This window comes from Odocoileus virginianus, chromosome 27 (assembly GCF_023699985.2).
Source record: "Odocoileus virginianus isolate 20LAN1187 ecotype Illinois chromosome 27, Ovbor_1.2, whole genome shotgun sequence".
In the NCBI taxonomy this organism is placed as follows: domain Eukaryota; kingdom Metazoa; phylum Chordata; class Mammalia; order Artiodactyla; family Cervidae; genus Odocoileus; species Odocoileus virginianus.
This window is the reverse complement of record NC_069700.1, coordinates 11431442-11446387: the sequence shown is the minus strand read 5'-3', so window position 1 is coordinate 11446387 and position 14946 is coordinate 11431442.

The following is a 14946-nucleotide window of genomic DNA, read 5'->3' as shown; positions in this document are numbered from 1 at the left end:
TCTCTGATTTTCCAATCCTACCTCCCACTAGTGCTATTAACAGTCTCTCTGATCCAAGATGCCTTTCTTCTCACTATTCCTAGGAGATGTCACCTTCATTTCTATGTATTCACTCCCTTGGTGATCTTATTCCCATCCAAAGTGTTTACTATACTCTAGACATCTGTCCATCCAGATGTTTGTGGTCCAAGTTTCTCCTTCAAGACCATCTTCAGCACTCCTCCAGCTAGAGATCATGTATCTCTGAATCTCCAGAGCAGCCAACATTTATACTTTTGTGATGTTAGCACTTCATTTGGGCTTATTTGGATTTTCACAGCATTATTATGTTTTTATAAAGAGTGTCTTTCCCAAGGAGAGGGAATGCTCCTCTGTGACATGGACTGTGTCACAGACATTTTTATATTCCACATAATATCTAAAAGAGTTTATATAAATATTCAAAATATTTTCCCCTAAATCCTTTGAGCATGTGGCCTTTAAACCTCACTGCAAGCCCTTGGAAATGGGGAAATAATGTCCAAATGAGGCAAACAGAAGCTGTTTTAGAGTCATCGTCAAATATTGTTATGCCTCTCTCTCTCTTCTCCCCACTGGGTCACGGGATCATAGGGACCTTTGAGCTGGCCAGGACATTAAATAACATTGAGCCAAGTGCTCTCATTTTAGCGACGAGTATGTGGCTGGTCTTGATGGAGGTTATACGGTCATTTAGTAGAGTGGAGATGGAGAAAGCAATAGACTCGCAACTCAGTAGTATTGTCCCTATTTTGTTTATATTGCTTCTTGTCTTAGCTTTCTCATGGCTGCTAGGACAATGAATATTATTAATTTGGTTTAGATTTGCCTGAAATAGCCCTCAGCTTTTCAGTTTTATTTTCAAATGCTTCAAGAGTAAGAGTCTAGTGCATGTTTGTTAATTATGATTGTTTGCACTTTGATTACATTTCAGTCTCTTCTTTCTGACATTTTGGAAGTTGCTTTGAATCTATTTAGCCATTTGAAGGGCTCCATTCTGTCTTCCATGTAGTTGGGCTACTGTTCATTGTTCTACACTCTATCTGAGGCAGAGCAAAGGTCAAAACACTAGGCCTAGGAAAGATACTACCTGAAGGGAGTTCCAGTGAAAATTTTGATGAAATATTCAAATGTAGACAAATGCTTACAATGTAAGAAGAACAGACATTTGATGCACTTCAGGAGTATTCTAAGATCACTACTGTTATGCTTTGAAATGCCAAAAGGCATTCCTAGAAGGAATAAAATTAAAATATCAGTATGGTTTTAATAAAATAATTTTAAAGCAAGATACAAGTTCTGGGATCCAGGTTTTCATCAAGGCATTGGTCATTAATTTCCTCGAGGGTTAGTTTCCCCACTGAATGAGAATTATACCTGTTCTCCACAACTCATATATTTGCTTTTATTATTGGAAGTCCATATAAAGTATGTGGAAAATTTATTTACATATTGAACTTATTTTTTGTGGGTTTCAAGAAGAGTGTTCCCTGGACTGGAGTTTATTTTGCTGATTGTGTTGTAAAGATTCCATGTGCATTAGTCGGGAAGAAAATAATAGTAAGATGTCTAGTATTTAAATGTGTGACTTAACCATTCAAGCTACAAGACAGATGGAATCAACCACAGAGTGTACAATGTTTAATTCTTTCTGCTTCTACGTTGTCTTCCCTCCATTTCTCTCACTCCCTACATTTCATCACCCCATTCTAATCACTGTCAATCAAGGCATTGTCTTTTTTCCTTGTTCTTTTCCCCTAACCAGTCAGTTTCACAACTGACAGGAACTTCTTAGGAGGGATCCAGCACTTCAAGCCGTCCATGACTCTGATACTCCCTATTAGAGGCGGATGCTTGCAGGATAGTGACAGAGCAGCAGACAAGTAACTAGCAGCTTGGCTCATTTCCACTGAAGGAGCTTTTCATGGTGGGGCGGTTATGTGCCCATTTATTGTACCCTCACTGTAGCCACTGATTTAGTCCACTTAACCCTTTACTCTGAGTTTTGCTGTGTCTCTCGTAGTAAGAGATTCTCAGAACTGAGCAGATATCTCTGACTTTCTCTCCCATAATTACCTTTAGGATCACTCTAGGGCAATATGATGTGCTTCTGCAGAGCAACTTTCTCTTGTACAAAGCTAATCCTATTAATATAGTGACTTCTAATCTAAGTAGGTCTCAAATTCCACTTTCAATTAACATACTTTATAGTAGACTTAACTTTTCAGTGATGAGATACAGGAAAAATGTATCAAATGAAATAACTACAAATTTTAAAAATAATATATACCATTTACAATAGGTCAAAAATTAAAAACTGTCAAACACCTAGGAAAGATGTGCAAGGCTTCTACAGTGAAAATTAGAAACACTTATGAGAGAAATTAAAGAACATCTAAATAAATGCAAGCATATTTATTTTATGTTCACAGATGGAAGACTCAATAATTTCAAGGTTTCAAATTTCCCCACACTGATCCATATAGTTACCACGATTCCTATAAAACCCCCAGAAAGTTTTGTTGCATTGTTGCCGTGAGGGAGACTGTCAAGCTTATTCAAAAACATACATGTATAAATGAAAAGCTATCTTGAGAAAAAACAAAGTTGGAGAACTTACAATACCAGATACAAAAACTTACTATAAAGCTTTATAATTAAGATAATGTGATATCGGCCTGATGATAGATAAATAAACCAAAAGAATAGAATCCAGAATCCAGAAATAGACCGAAAGTAAGTAGTCTCCCGAAATATAGCAAAGGTGTTAAGGCAATGCAGTGAGGGAACAGATTGCATATTCAGTGAGCGATGTTGAATGAGACATATATTTGTAGAGGAAAAATCAATATAATTCATATTTCAAGGTGGCTTATAGATCTAAATGAAAAAAGTAAAACGCCTTATAGCCCCTAGAAAGTAATATAGAATGTTTTCATGAAATTTGGGTAGAAAATGAATTCTCAAACAGGACCCCCAAAAGTACTAATTGTAAGGAAAATTTTGGTAAAATGGACACAATTTAAATTAAAATGTATATTCATTAAAAGACATCATTAAGTGACAAGGCAGGCTACAGAGAGGGGAAGACATTGGCAATGCAAATATATAACAAAAGACATACAAGAAATACAGAAAGAACTCCTACATATCAATAATGAAAAGACATGGCAGCAGGAAAAATGAGCTTAAGATTTTAACAAGCATTTCCAAATGGCCTGTAGACATGTGAAAATGTCCACCTTAATTATCTGTCAAGGAAATTCTAATGAAAACTAAAATGTAAACCCCCTACACACCCACCAACTGGCTAGAATCACAGAAACTGGCCATACTAAGAGATTGGAGGGACACAGTGGGCTTCCCTGGTAGCTCAATCGGTAAAGAATCTGCATGCAACGCAAGAGACCCTGCTTGCATTTCTGGGTTGGGAAGATCCCCTGGAGGAGGGATAAGCTACCCACTCCAGCATTCCTGGGCTTCCTCGGTGGCTCAGCTGGTAAAGAATTCGCCTGCATTGCCGGAGACCTGGGTTTGATCCCTGGGTTGGGAAGTTCCCCTGGAGAAGGGCATGGCAACCCATTCCAGTATTCTGGCCTGGAAAATCTGTGGACTGTGTAGTCCATGGGGTCGCAAAGAGTCGGACACGGCTGAGCACCTCACTTTCTTTCTTTCTTTCACTTGTGAGGACATTGTACAATTGGAAGCCCCCCACAACTTGTGATGAGTGCCTGAACTGGTACAACTGCTCTGAGAAATAGTTTGGCAGTATATATTAATAGATACAATATGCACAGTGTATGACTTCAAAGTATATGTTTAACAGAAATACCCATGTTTCTATGCCAAAAAAGAATGATCATGGCCTTCCTGTAAGGGTCCAGTTACTAATGGACATTTGACATATTGTAGGTCTATACAACAGGATACTATACAGCTAAGGGAATAGTGACCTCCTATCCCACGCAACAACCCGAGTGAGTCTCTATGACAGTCCTATAGAGTCAAATAAGGCAGACACAGCATACTCATCATGCGATTTTGTCTCTATCAATTTCAAACACTGGCTAAACAAAACTAGGTGATAGAAGTCCTGAGAATGATTATTTGGGGGCTGATTGGAATGTATGGGCAGGGCATGGAGGGAGGCTTCTTGGGTGCTGATTAAAAGTTCTATTTCTTGATCTGATTGATGATTAGGTTAGGAGAGTGTGTTGACTTTGTGCAAATTCATCACACTGAGTAATCAATATTTTTGTAACTTTGCTCTTTGTGTATTATGCTTCAGTAATAGTTTTCTTAAAAACAACACAGCTCTCCTATTCCCTTGCTTATACTATTCACTCTAAATCATTTAATGCAATTACTGTTGCTCTTGAAAACTGCTGTGCAAGATTTGTGCAGTATATAGAATGCTGCCTGAAATAATCAGGAAACCCCAACTTCAAGGGTTTTGTGTTGTTGTCTTTTAAAAATCAACACACATACAATCAGGCTGTCAAGGACCCAGCTTGTCTACCAGAGATAGGGAGATTCAGATCAAGAAGAGAATTTTAATACGGTCATACATTATCTATAACCTGTAGGATGAATAAAGATAAGAATTAGAGTGGACTTAAGTGAAAATAGCCTTGTGATAAAAACAAGTCACTCTATTTCAATGACACTCAACTTCCACTGTGATTTTTATCTGGTGCTTATTTAGTTTCTAGGCCCACACCAAGAAGGCTCGTTTTATTCTTTCTTTCATTCTTTTTCTGATTCTTCACTTCTGCAAGGTCAGTGTAACCTGTGGAAATGGAAGTGCCCTTGAAGCTGCTTTGCACAATGTCACTGAATCCATAGTTCAGAAGGAAAACAGGTGTGAAGCTAGAAGTATTTGTAGTCTGAACTACTTGTTCTTAACTTGAATTTCAAAAACATTGTTTGAAGTGACTCTGATGTTATTTTGATTTACTGTCCTTAGAAACAGCCCTTCCTCGGTTAGCTCAGACTTGCAAGCCAGCCACATAAATTAAACAAAAAAGTCTCATGGGAGGAATGATGAGGGAGAAAAAAAACCATGAAGGTATCATACTGCAGACCAGCAAAATGAATGTTTTTATGTAAATGTTTTAATGGATGGTCATGGCAGATTAAAAGTTCTTATTCTTAATTTCCAAATGATACTCTGCTCAATTTAAATGCTGTGCAAAGTTAGATTCATTCACATGTATCACCTACAACAGTAATTTCATTGCAACTGTATTCTTTTCTGGTTTCTCTTGTCTTGTTGCCCTCACTTTATACTTGGTCATCAAAGTATAATGACAGGGCCACCTTGAAGTAATACTCCCCCAAAGAAAGAACAGAAATAAAATTATCCGAGGGCATTTTGAGTGTTAACTTGAAATTTCTAGGTGAGGAAATATAAAACTGATGGGAGTGAGAGATGAGAGGGCGAAAAACCATATGTAAGCTATTCTGAAGGGAAGCGAATGATGATATCTTGCTGTATCCAGGATCCTTTGATTATGTGCAAGGAGTAAATACACGGATTCACTGGTCATTTAACTTGAGGATGTTTGCTTCACTATAGTATAACATGTGCCTTTAGAAAACTTCAGTTTCCTAGAGATGGGGTAGACACTAAAGAGCTGATGTTAAATTTACTATGATCAGTCAAATGACTCACTGTAGGTGACTCCAGAATTTTACTTCTCTAACAGTGAGTAATAAATCAGAGTTGCCCAAAAAGGACAAAAATAGTATCTATTTAGTAAAATGGACATTCCACAGAAGATCTGTTCGTAAAAAATATAACTCTAATTTCTAAGAATTTTTGTGGCTAAAATTGCACGTTTTAATGCAATGAATAGCTTTGATGGAAAATTCACACCACCAACTTAGCCCTGCTTGCTGACAAAGCAGTTTCCACCATCTCTTAAGAGACAACAGCTGATTCTTCTGATGTACTTACTTCCTGGAGAGAAGTCCACTTTCTCTGAATTAGTTCTTATTTGTAATCGCAAATTTTTTTTTCTACTGACAGTCTTTTCAAACAAATTTAGCATGCTGACTTGTTCTGACGTCTATCATTGAATATTCTAACACTCATAGATGCCCTTCTCTTTACCCTCCATGTGATAGTGTTTGATCACATGACACAGTGATAATTGTAGTGTGGGAAAAGGCACAAGTGTGTTAAGCTATTAATATGAGGCATACCCTTGCTGCAAAGGGAATGGTTATACCAAGGTACAATCCATATTCTGCAAGTTTCTCTATGAACCATTGATACACTTCTACTATGAGTCACAGGTCCATGTACTCAACTTGGCAATGTTGGAAAGTTGTTAGACGGCAGTGCTTTCCAGGAATGGTACTTTGTGATGTGTACGTGTGCCTGAGTACCTTGGCGTGAGTATTTTAGCCAAGATGAATGGGTACTTGTTTTGTTCCATTCAATGAAATAAAGAATTTAGAAACTAATGCCCTATTGCATCCTTTATCTGCCCTGTAAAATTTTAATCAAGTATATGACTTTATATTCATGAAGCTACATTTGCAAATATTCAGTGCTACTGACAAACCAAAAAATGTAGATGTAACTTTCATCTTTATGTTTTTATAACTTAAGTGTTGCTGACTCTAGATTTTACTGAATGATTAGACAAAACAAGTTATTCCATTGAGTGAAAAATAAAGAGCCTCTGGCCCAGGTTTCTAACACTGTACTTTGCTTAGTACACACGGAAGCATTTGCGTCTCATAGTCTGTAATGTTAATAAGTAGCTTCCAAGCAAAAATGAAATTAAGTTCAATTTTTAGTAATCCATGTTTGCAAAAGGCAAACCTACATGTTTGTGACCTGGTTCATCAGAATTGAGAAGCAAAGAATTATCTGGATTTAAAGAATTCAAGGGTGAATAAGAAAGTTATATTGTAAATCATATGTTATAGATTAAATCTGAAACCCGAAGAAGTTTAGTGACTTGTCCAAGTTCATACAAACAGTCAGGGCAAAACCAAGACTGAAAGAAAGGTCTCTCAATTTCCAGTCCATTTCTTATATCACTAAACCATGTTGCCCCTAGAATACTAGATTTTCATATCAATAGCTTAACACTCTTCATCATATATCATGGAATTTTTTTTTTTTTTAGTTATTGTTAAGAAAATACATTTATGTGAGAAAATAACTGCAAATGTTCTGTGATCCAGTGGAAAGTAATAGTCTCCAGACTAGTTTTGCAACTCAGATACAAGAATGTGTCACAATCCCCTGGAGACATTTTGCCGTGGGGCCTTAAAGAATTCAGGCAGTCAGTAATGAGTCCAGAAATAAACTGGTAACTCAAAGATGGTATATGGAACCCCACATAATGCAAGGCTATGGATCCTCTGCCAAGAGTGTGGTCTGTGATGTTTGCTATACTCTTAAAGTTTTAGCATGATGAAATCCAGGGCAGGGAGCATATCTGAAACCCTCTGGAATTTTAAATAGGTCTGAATTGTGGAGCATCTTTTTAAAGGTTTTGACAATTTCTTCAGAAATATTTTTCACATTGCCAGGTGATATGGGTAGAGCTCATTTCAGTTAAGTCTTACATTGAGAACTAGAAAGCTAAAAGAAGCTACAACTCTTTTTTTGGCCATTAAAATACCAACTTGACATTTTTTACTCACAGTTACCAGGTTGTCATCCATCCCAATGGCGTGCAGCCATGCATTTATTCACTAAGGACTGGGTTTTATCTCACAATCTTCTCATAAACTAGGCAAAAGAAGAAATGCTAAAAAATGTTGCTTGGCTCCATGACTATTCTTAGTGACTGTGTAGAAGGAAAGACCATTAAGAAAAAAATTAAACAAGAAAAGAAGCAGGTCAGTGTGCACTGGCCAAGCTGATACATTATTCACCAATCCCTTAGTCCAGCCAGTATTTATTAAGTAAATTTGATGTTCTTATAAAAAAAACACACAGCCTAACAGCAGAAATAGATAATCAAAGACACAAAGAAACACATAATTATTTGTAGGTTAAGTATCCTGGTGGGGATTTTCAGGAGTTAGGTTGAAAATGCTGAGCTTGGAGATGTAATAAGTTTACAAATCTAGATGGGAGAAGGTAAACAAGGAATGTAACAATTCTTACTAACAGTGCCAGAATCCCTTTTAAACTGGGAACTCTGTGGAAAATAGAACTTAAGTGCTTGGGGGAGAAAGTGGTAACCTTTTCATTGTCCGGCTCCAAGGTCTCCAAGAACACAGTTATGTTTTCTGTTAGATAAGGTGTAGGGTGGGTGATTTGGATGAGGGGAGAGGTGTGCAGGGTGGGGGAAGACTCAGAGATTCAAGAGTACTTCTCAAAGTGTGGTCAATAAAACTCTAGGGGTCCCTTACCTTTCAGGGTGTAGATCATTTACAAAATAATACTTAAATGCTGTTTGTTTTTATTGGTACAAAAGCAGTGGTGGGTAAAACTGCTGGTGCCTTAGCATGGATCCAGCCAATGGCAACAAACATTTTTAAGCTAATTTCATTTAAGAATGTCTTTGATGAAGCAATAAAAAGTTGCTACTTTTATTAAATCTTGATTCTTGAGTATATTTCTCCCTTTCTGAGTATATATCTGGGAATGGCTAGATTTTCTTTACCACCAAAAAAAAAAACACCTGTTACAATAGGTAGAATGCAGAAACAGCTATAAGAATCAGTGAGCTTTTATTATAAAGACATTAAAAAGTTTTCAAGAATGTGAAATAATGCTACATTCCATATGCCATAGAGCTGCTGTGCTATAATACAGAAGCCACAGTTATATGTGACTGATTATATTTAAATTTGTTAAATTGATGATAAATTAGTCTGTTTCCCAGCCTCACTAGGAAAAGGCAATGACAACCCACTCCAGTACTCTTGCCTGGCATATCCCATGGATGGAGTGGCCTGGTGGGCTGCAGTCCATGGGGTCACAAAGAGTTGGATGCGACTGAGCGACTTCACTTTCACTTTTCACTTTCATGCATTGGAGAAGGAAATGGCAACCCACTCCAGTGTTCTTGCCTGGAGAATCCTAGGGGTGGGGGAGCCTGGTGGGCTGCCGTCTATGGGGTCACACAGAGTCGGACACAACTAAGGCAACTTAGCAGCAGTGGCCGCAGTCTCACTAGGCTTACTTTAAGTGCTCCGTGGCCACAACGCACCTAGTGAAGTGAAAGTAGCTCAGTCATGTCCAACTCTTTGCGACCCCAAGGACTATATAGTCCATGGAATTCTCCAGGCCAGAATACTGGAGTGGGTAGCCTTTCCCTTCTCCAGGGGATCTTCCCAACCCAGGGATGGAACCCAGGTCTCCCACATTGCAGGCAGATTCTTTACCAGCTGAGCCACAAGGGGAACCCAAGAATGCTGGAGTGGGGGAGCCTATCCCTCCTCTAGGGATCTTCCCAACCCAGGACCTGAACTGGGGTCTCCCGCATTAAGGCAGATTCTTTACCAACTGAGCTATCACAGAAGTCCCCACAATGCACTTACAGGCTACCATATTAGCACAGAAAACAATTATATTATCACAGAAAGTTCTGTTGGGCAGCACTCTCATAGAGCATGCAATTGGCCCTTGAACAACTAGATGGATTAGAGGTGTCAACCCCACTGCAGTGGAAAATATGAGTATAATCTATAGTTGGCCCTTCTTATAGCGTGGTTCTTCTGTATTTGCAGTTCCAAATTTGTGGATTCAATCAACTGCAGATTCTGTGGTACTGTGGTATTTATGGTGGAAAAAAATCTGTGTTTAAGTGTATGCACACAGTGCAAACCCATATTTTTAAGAGTCAGCTGTATATGTAAATATGACTTTTGGGTCTGTGTGTCTCTATACTAGAAGCAAAAAGTTTTTAAGGGAAAAAGCCTGAAATGTATTTCTGTTGAAATGTATAAAACTCAACATTATTTCCATATAACTGGTCTCTGTTCTCCTCTCCAAATTCACTTCCTTTGAGTTCTTGGACTCTCAGATTCTCACTTTCATGGTCACTCAGACCAAGAATCAGAGGAAGCAGGCATCTTTTTCTTTACTCCACAGCCCAGAGGGTATCAACCTCAGAGTGTCCATATGCAATAAAGTCATCCTGAGTCGGAGTCCCTGGAAACAAGAGACCCCTCTGCCAATGGAGCTCTGATGCAGGTTGGGGTGGGGGAGAAAAAGCCAGAAAACATTTCTTTCCAGCATGAATTCAAGTAACCCCCTCAACTGAACCAACCTGATGGCATATTTGCCCCCCTAATACAGAGCCACCTTTTCTATGGCCAAAGTCTGCAGTATTTTCAAATGCATTTCTGATAATAAGGCTCTAGCCTGGAGTTTGCAAGCTTGTTAGAAACTGGGATGAGAGATTGCCTGTTAGCAGACGCCAATGCTTTACTTTCCCAATATTTTCTCTTCCTGTGATAACAACCATCATCATTCTCTTTTTAGGAGACAGAAACCCATGCACAGAAATTTGTGCGCTGTTATTTGCAAGGTAACGATATTTGAGTATTTGCTCTCACGCTGGTGTTAATTAGTTCACAGCATATTTAAGTCTGGGAACGACACAAGTCAGCTGACATCTCAGAAGGACATCTTTTACATAGCTACGTTATGTTCTGACAAAACTCAAGCAGCCTTGCCAAGATACCGATGGTGCCCGGTAAACATGGTTTTGGCAAAGAGTGCAGAGGGATTTTTTCTCAACTGGCAACCCGGCAAATGCAGGTTTTCAGATGTGCCACCCTTGGTTAATTAGTGACAGGGTTGGCTTTTAATTTAATTTGAAGCAACGTGAGGAAAAAAATCAGGGGGAGACATGTGGATAAACAAGCCCACTGGTCTCACTGCTGTAGGAATGAAGTTACACAAGCATGAATGATCCGTCCCACAAAGAGCTTGATGGATATGGTTGCTTCTGAAACACAAGAACATCTGGCTACACTGCACAGCTGAGGGGGGAAAAAAAAGAAGTGTCCAAATTCATGGACACATTTCTGTCAGAGACATCCGGCAAACAGATGGCTCTGGTTCCAAATAAAGTCTCGTAGATGTGCTGAGAGGTTTTTGAAAACTCATGTGTTCACAAACGCATTCTCTTTACCCCTTTATTTTCAGCTCAGTAACTTGTCATCAGCTCTTGTCTACTGGCTATCTTCAGAGCAAAGACAGAGGGCTGGAGAGGGTCCGAATTATATTCTCCACTGAATCTGGTTCTGCTGTGATGGGGAAGGACAGTACATCCCAATGGCAGGTCTCAGTCTAGGCTACAACCTACCATTATGAGAATGAAAACTTTCCACTTCAGTGATAGGCTGGGTCTTTCCTGGTGGCTCAGATTGTAAAGAATCCACCTGCAATGCAGAAGACCTAGGTTCGATCCCTGGGTTGGGAAGATCCCCTGGAGAAGGGAATGGCTACCCACTCCAGTATTCTTGCCTGGAGAATTCCATGGATAGAGGAGTCTGGCAGGCTACAGTCCATGGGGTCGCAAAGAGGTGGACACGACTGAGTGACTAACAAACATGATAGGTTAATATACTGTGATGGCCAATGGTAATTGAACACGTGCCAGAGCCTGGATGAAGTGCTGGTTTTATCTCGCGTAATCTCTGGTGCAGCTTTTTCTAGTGGTTCCTGTTATGACCACAACTTTTAAAATGAGGAAATTCAGGTACATATTTGAAGTTATTCAACTCATTTGTGGCAAATATAACATTCTTTCTTAGGTCCCTCTTGGTGAAAGAATGGATTCTAAATTACTTCCCTACTCATGAATATTTTAGGGAAATGAAGCACTTTTTGTTGGAGGTGGGCAAGTCTCAGGCAATGGGAAGATGAGATGTATCACTCAGAACAGTGAATTGCTATAGTCTTCTGAATAGAGAATAAAATACTGTTTGGCAAATACATCTAAAGCCTGAAATTTAAGAGGGATTTTTTTTCTTTCTGCTGTGATCTGCTCCTTGTCCAGACGATCCTTTAAGTATGGAAGGCGTGGAGGGAACAGAGTGTGGCAGCACAGACTTCTGCAAAGCACCGCGGAAATCAGCACTTGCCGGATGCCGTGCAGGCCTACAGTGGGTGTGACCAGCATCCCAGGGGTTCACGCATCGCCCCCTTCACCTCCTCCTAACTGAAACCAAACAAGAACAGGGGTAATCCTGACAAAAAGGAAACGTCCCTAGATTTACCTACTCCCTTTCTCATAGGGGATCATGAATGTCCACAAACATCAATATCATCCATGCAGACAAGATAGAAGAGAAAGTCAAACAGATAGCTGGTGGGAAGTTGCTATGTAACACAGGGAGCTCAGCCTGGTGATGACCTAGAGGGGTGGAATGGGGAGGTGGGAAGGAGGCTCAGAAGGAGGAGACATATGCGTACTTACGGTTGATTCACGTTGTTGTATGGCAGAAATCAAAACAACATGTAAAGCCATCATTCTCCAGTTAAAATCTTTTTTTAAAAAAACCTTGTACTCGGATATATAACAAAATCAGCGATCCTGTAGTTCTTAAAATTAGAAAGATGCTGGCAATTGGCGATGCTGAAGCAACATATACTTTTGGTAAGTATGACTCTAATGATTTAATTATTTCATTCACCAAAGAGGACCTGGTGATAAGAATTTCTGCAGAAAACTGGTACAGCCACTATGGAGAACAGTGTGGCAATTACTTTAAAAACTGGAAATAGAACTGCCATATGACCCAGCAATCCCACTGCTGGGTATACACACCGAGGAAACCAGATCTGAAAGAGACACATGCACCCCAATGTTCATTGCAGCACTGTTTACAATAGCCAGGACATGGAAGCAACCTAGATGCCCATCAGCAGACGAATGGCTAAGGAAGTTGTGTCCATATACACAATGGAATATCACTCAGCTATTAAAAAAAAAGAATGCATTTGAGTCAGTTGTAATGAGGTGGATGAAACTGGAACCTATTATACAGAGTAAAATAAGTCAGAAAGAGAAACACCAATACAGTATATTAATGCATATATATATGGAATTTAGAAAGACAGTAACAGTGATCCTATATGCAAGATAGCAAAAGAGACTCAAGTGTAAAGAACAGACTTTTGAACTATGAGGGTGAAGGCGAGGGTGGGATGATATGAGAGAACAGCATTGAAACATGTATATTACCATATGTAAAATAGATGACCGTGCAAGTTTGATGCATGAAACAGGGCACTCGAAGCTGGTGCTCTGGGACCACCCAGAGGGATGGGGAGGGAGGTGGGAGGGGGGTTCAGGATGTGGGGGGACAACATGTGCACCCGCGGCTGATTTGTGTTGATGTGTGGCAAGGGCCACCACAGTGTTGTGAAGTGATTGTCTCCAATTAAAATAAATAAACAAATTTTTAAATAAAAGGACTTTCCGCAGGGGGTGGGGGGAAGAAAAGCTTAAAAAGGCAAGAGAGAGGTTATTAATAGTATTGCATTATGTGTATCATAAGTTTTTGAGACACAGACTTGTGTCCTAAAGTGATAGTGGAATCTATATAAGGCAAAAGAATAGTTTGTGTGTTTTCAGAGTTCTGAGACAGTAAAATAAAAAAAATCCACAGTGTAATTTGGTTCGGTTTTCAGATGTCTGCAGCTTCTTTGATCCATAGAATGGCAGCAAAGATTTAGATGACCTCAGTTTCAGGTCATAGAAGATAATTTCGCTGTAAGGAAAAGACTTGATTCTTTCCAGGTTCATTTCATCATACATGTAACAATACATGTGAAGATAGCAAAATGTCCTATACATTTATATGATGTAAACTCAGAATGCAGGTTATGTAGCTTGTAGAGCATGTCTACAGTTGTTACTTCTATTTCTGTCTTCACTTCAGAGTGGGTCCAGGAGCTATTGCTGATTACCATGGAGCCAATAGCAAGCTTGATGTTGGGAAAAACCCATACAAGACAAAAATGAGTAGGGGGCCTCCTTACTGCCCCTGACACCAGGAGGAAAATCAGATGCAATAGAGTGGTTTTTCTTTTTATGATTTTTTTGATGTGGACTATTTTTAAAGTCTTTATTGAATTTATTACAATATTGCTTCTGTTTTATGTTTTAGTTTTTTGGCTGCTAGGCATGTGGAATCTCAGCTCCTCAACCAGGCATCGAACCCACACCTGCTGCCTTGGAAGGCAAAGTCCCAAATGCTGAACTGCCAGGGAAGTCCCATGAAGTGGAGTTTGGGGCACAGAGAGAGGCGCACTCCCCTTTGAAAATAACGAGGTCATTAACTGTGAAAACAAAGTAAAACAAAACAACAAAAACCCCATAGCTTCAAATAAACCTCAGTCTGTGGAAGGGCTCTGGGTGGGCGATGACGATACTACTGATGATGATAATAACTGGGAACATTTAACAAGTGTTTCTGTATGTTCCAGGCAAAGTGTTTCAACCTTTTATGGACGTTAGCTCATTACAGTAACCCTATCCAGTAGGTTCTAGAATTATTCTCATTTATCATTTGAGGTGACTGAAGTCTAGAGGTGAAAAAGAGTAAATCTTGTCAAAACCAAGCTCAAAAATGATAAAATCTGGGTTCAAATTCAGGTCCATTTGAATGTCAGAGCCCTTCAGTTTCATTTTTATTTTCCACTGAATGTATGAGTGACCTAGGAGTAGAATGGACATATCATTAAACATCTACTCTGGGGCATATTTGAAAGTGAAAGAGATGCTATTGGTAATTCTACTGGGACAACAGGGTGAGCTAGGGCATATGACCACGGTACTGAGGAAGGGAGCTACAGGAGATGGACACTGGCCTGAGAGATGAAATGGCAAATCTGGATCCAGCTGGATATGAATATATGAATATCAATTCAACCCAGAGTTAGTAGGAGAATTTTCAAGAGAGGCCACTATTTCAATGTAGGCCACTTCC